At 62.7% G+C, this 5,000-nt stretch overlaps 1 pseudogene; it reads right to left on the bottom strand.

The window, feature by feature from the left end:
* LOC124583777 overlaps positions 1-5,000 on the bottom strand; it is a 7,963-nt pseudogene that overhangs the window by 1,923 nt on the left and 1,040 nt on the right.

Below are 5,000 nucleotides of genomic sequence, written 5' to 3'. Positions count from 1 at the left end.
GACTACCTGGGCGTCGATGACGCGGGCGATGCCGTCTTTAACCGCCACCACGTCAGGCTTGCGGATTCCCTCAGGTGTGCGGAGGTGGGGCTCCACAGAGACGTTGAAGCCCCTCTGCGCGAGTCCACGGGCGACATAGCGCACGATCGCGTCATGCCGCTTAACCCGGGACCCGTGCGTCCTGAAGCAAGCCTGTAACACGTGGTTGGCGGTCTCTACGGCCTGGCAGCCCGCGCGGCATCTGGTGTCCGCTTCCCGCCCGCGACTGCGCCGTGCCTTCGTGGGGAAGGCGTTGATGCGGGCGCGGAGAGCGTCGATGAAGTTACGCCCAGATAGCAGGCGACTGGTGTCAGCGACCCACTGGTGTTGCCCCTTGACGGCGGCGGAAGATGACAGCGCCGCACCGTCAAAGGCAACGTGCAGGCGCGCGGCCCACATCTCTCCAACCTGCGTCGACGATTTGAGGAGGTGGCCCTCCCACATAAGATGCCGCTCCAGCGCCTCAATCTCACGCTGCACCTCGTCCCGGCCTGCACCGTCGGCGGCTGGCCCAATCCTCTTCAGCGCCAGGAGACGGGACCGGCGAAGTGTTGGCCCCATCCATCGGCATGATGGGATGCCGAGGCCACCCTGGGCTACAGGAGCGTGGAAGTAGCCCAGGGGAGTGTCCGCCGGAAGGCGGAACCATCTCCTGACGGCGGCACGGATGGTCACATCTGCCGCTTTCAACGCACCCACTCGGGTGCGGCTGAGGGCCAGCCCATGGTACAGGCCAGGCAGAAGTACGGTGGTGAGGGCGTGGAGGCGCTGTTGCGGCTTGAGCGGAGCTCGGGAGATGACGTCCAGCTGCTCCACCAGGTGGCGTCGTGGGTTGAAAACGCAGCGACCAGCGGTGGAGAATTGCAGTCCTAGGTACCGGAAGGTTTCACCCACACGTAGGGCGGGCACGGTGGCGTTGCCCGCTTTGAAGGTAACGTCGGCGTCGACCTTCACCTTCTTGTCGCGCCCAGACGCGACTAAGGCGAGGGTGAAACACTTCCGGGCGTTGATCTGCAGCCCCAGATGGGCGAGGGCTGCGACGGCTGCGTCGATGAGGGACTGCAATCCCCTCGCGGTCGATGCAAAAAGCAGGACGTCATCTGCGAAGGCCGCAGCGTTAACTCTGCGACCAAGGATCCGAGCTCCGATGTGGGAGGGAAGTTGACTCAAAACATAGTCCACCGCAAAATTGAAAAGGAGGGGGGAGAGGGGGTCACCCTGACGCACACCCCTAGCCGGCTGCAGGGGCACGCCCACGTCGGCGCCGCCCGCTATCACCGTCGTGCTACCCTCGTAACACCTTTCGACGTACTCAATAAAGCAATCCGGCAGGCCATGAGCCCTCAGCACGGGGCGGAGGGCGGCATGGTCCACCGAATCGAACGCTTTAGAGACGTCGATCGATGCCACAAAAACAGAGCGACAGGAGCGGACTGCGTCGGTGAGAGCAGTGTCCAAGATGAAGGTGTTTTCCAACATCCCATCCCGGGGGATGAATGCCCGCTGACGTTCGTCCACAGCACATGCACGCATCAGGCGTGACGCGAGAACCTTGTGAAAGGTCCGCGCCAACACCGAGCAGACCGTAATGGGGCGAAAGTCAGCGGGGGATGTTGGTGCAGCCGTTTTGGGGAGAAGTGACGTCCGGGCGCGAAGCAGACGCTCGGGGAGGGCGCGGGCCAGGAGGAAGAGGTTCAAGAGTTTCACCAGGACTTCATGCGGCAGGCGCCGCAGCTCCGCTGGAGTCAGGCCGTCCGGCCCGGCTGCCGATCCCCTGGGCGGCAAGGCAGCAGCGACCTCCTCACGTGTGACCGGCCCCCATAGGCACTCAGGAGCGACAGGCTCCGAGTGCGGGAGAAGGCGGTCACGGATGAAGCCGGCGGTGGAGATCGGCTTCTTCGTGAAGAGGTCCGCCCAGAAGTCCAGCAGACCGGGGATGTCGGGTGGCGGCTGCAGCAGGGTGCCGTCCAGCAAGCCGCGCACGCAACGCGCACGCGACCTACGGAAGGCGTCCTGTGTCCGCGCGTATTCCCAGCGGCGCCGCTTGCGCTTCTGCAGCGGCGGGGCGGCAGGCGGCCGCTTGGATGGTTGGCGCGGCCGCTGTGTCCTGGTGATCGACCTCTCCCCCCTGGACCCGACCGACGCAAGGGCATCCGGGAGCATGCCCAGGATGACATCGGGCGGCGTGCCCCGCCCCAGACCAATGACTCGATCCAGGGCAGAGAAACGCTGGGCGGAAGCAGGTAGCCCCGCCAGATGCTCCCAGATGGCGGCGTCAGTCGGCCCCTCCGGCGGCGGCCCGGTGGTGTCGGCCGCGAAGTCCTCGGCTGCGTCGACGGGCGGCGCAGCGGCCTCGCCCGCGTCAGGCAGCGAGCTCGCTGCTCCACGGCGGGACGCCGGCTCTTCGCCCCGACCGATCTCAAGTGCCTCCATGAATTGGCGGACAAGCTGCTTGTGGGCAGCTTGCCGCCGTCGGCACTTGATTGCCTCAAGCGTTCGGTCGGGGAACATCCTGGTAAGTTCTTGATTTACAAAGAAGAACCGGGCGTCCCTCTCGAGGAACAGTTCGGCCTCTGCCTTGGCGAGCGACAGGACTTCTTCCTCCGTCCACCTCGCGCGATGCCTCTCCGTCACGATCTCAGCGTTGGCGGCCGCAGGGTGTTGGCGGCGGCGATGGACCCCGAGACCGTTCTTCGTGGTAAAAGTGCGGTGGCACTCACTGCAAGCAAAGGGAGCTACACAAACTATCGCATTTTCGTTACGGCCGGTTGGCCGGATAGGTGCTGGGGTAGCTGGGGTGGCACCTTCAGCGGAAGGGCCACCATCTCTTGTTTCTTGTCGGCTGCCCCCAACTATAAAGGGATAATGCGAGGGGGGGCTGGTAACCCCCCCAAGCCCCTGGTGCGGTCTTCCACTCTGCGAAAATCAGCGGGCCCACGAGAAGGGGAGAAGACCGCAGGAGAGGAGAGGCTAAGAGGGCTAGGCCCATGTATTGCGCATCACTCTCCCTGTAACTATAACCCAAGGAAGGCACCTCGCAGCAGCAGCACGACTACATCAAGACCGCACTTCGAAAAGCCAAGTCCGGATGCAGCCACACCGCCGCCACTTGGCCACCTTAAGAGAGTCATAGTTACTCCCGCCGTTTACCCGCGCTTGCTTGAATTTCTTCACGTTGACATTCAGAGCACTGGGCAGAAATCACATTGCGTCAACACCCGCTAGGGCCATCGCAATGCTTTGTTTTAATTAGACAGTCGGATTCCCCCAGTCCGTGCCAGTTCTGAGTTGATCGTTGAATGGCGGCCGAAGAGAATCCGCGCACCCGCGCGCCCCCGGAGGAGCACGCTAAGGCGGACGCGGCCTCGCAGCAAGGAAGATCCGTGGGAGGCCAAGGCACGGGACCGAGCTCGGATCCTGCACGCAGGTTGAAGCACCGGGGCGCGAACGCCGCGCAGGCGCGCGCATCCTGCACCGCCGGCCAGCACGAGGCCAACCAACGGCGAGAGCAGACCACGCCCGCGCTAAACGCCCGCACTTACCGGCACCCCTACGGCACTCACCTCGCCCAGGCCCGGCACGTTAGCGCTGACCCACTTCCCGACCAAGCCCGACACGCCCCGATCCTCAGAGCCAATCCTTATCCCGAAGTTACGGATCCAATTTGCCGACTTCCCTTACCTACATTATTCTATCGACTAGAGGCTCTTCACCTTGGAGACCTGCTGCGGATATGGGTACGAACCGGCGCGACACCTCCACGTGGCCCTCTCCCGGATTTTCAAGGTCCGAGGGGAAGATCGGGACACCGCCGCAACTGCGGTGCTCTTCGCGTTCCAAACCCTATCTCCCTGCTAGAGGATTCCAGGGAACTCGAACGCTCATGCAGAAAAGAAAACTCTTCCCCGATCTCCCGACGGCGTCTCCGGGTCCTTTTGGGTTACCCCGACGAGCATCTCTAAAAGAGGGGCCCGACTTGTATCGGTTCCGCTGCCGGGTTCCGGAATAGGAACCGGATTCCCTTTCGCCCAACGGGGGCCAGCACAACGTGCATCATGCTATGACGGCCCCCATCAACATCGGATTTCTCCTAGGGCTTAGGATCGACTGACTCGTGTGCAACGGCTGTTCACACGAAACCCTTCTCCGCGTCAGCCCTCCAGGGCCTCGCTGGAGTATTTGCTACTACCACCAAGATCTGCACCGACGGCGGCTCCAGGCAGGCTCACGCCCAGACCCTTCTGCGCCCACCGCCGCGACCCTCCTACTCGTCAGGGCTTCGCGGCCGGCCGCAAGGACCGGCCATGACTGCCAGACTGACGGCCGAGTATAGGCACGACGCTTCAGCGCCATCCATTTTCAGGGCTAGTTGCTTCGGCAGGTGAGTTGTTACACACTCCTTAGCGGATTCCGACTTCCATGGCCACCGTCCTGCTGTCTTAAGCAACCAACGCCTTTCATGGTTTCCCATGAGCGTCGATTCGGGCGCCTTAACTCGGCGTTTGGTTCATCCCACAGCGCCAGTTCTGCTTACCAAAAGTGGCCCACTTGGCACTCCGATCCGAGTCGTTTGCTCGCGGCTTCAGCATATCAAGCAAGCCGGAGATCTCACCCATTTAAAGTTTGAGAATAGGTTGAGGTCGTTTCGGCCCCAAGGCCTCTAATCATTCGCTTTACCGGATGAGACTCGTACGAGCACCAGCTATCCTGAGGGAAACTTCGGAGGGAACCAGCTACTAGATGGTTCGATTAGTCTTTCGCCCCTATACCCAGCTCCGACGATCGATTTGCACGTCAGAATCGCTACGGACCTCCATCAGGGTTTCCCCTGACTTCGTCCTGGCCAGGCATAGTTCACCATCTTTCGGGTCCCAACGTGTACGCTCTAGGTGCGCCTCACCTCGCAATGAGGACGAGACGCCCCGGGAGTGCGGAGGCCGCCGCCCCGTGAAGGGCGGGGA

This window comes from Schistocerca americana, unplaced genomic scaffold (assembly GCF_021461395.2).
Source record: "Schistocerca americana isolate TAMUIC-IGC-003095 unplaced genomic scaffold, iqSchAmer2.1 HiC_scaffold_47, whole genome shotgun sequence".
NCBI classification, from domain to species: Eukaryota; Metazoa; Arthropoda; class Insecta; order Orthoptera; family Acrididae; genus Schistocerca; species Schistocerca americana.
Note: the sequence above shows the minus strand (reverse complement) of the source record. Positions and strands in the feature narration are given on the sequence as shown.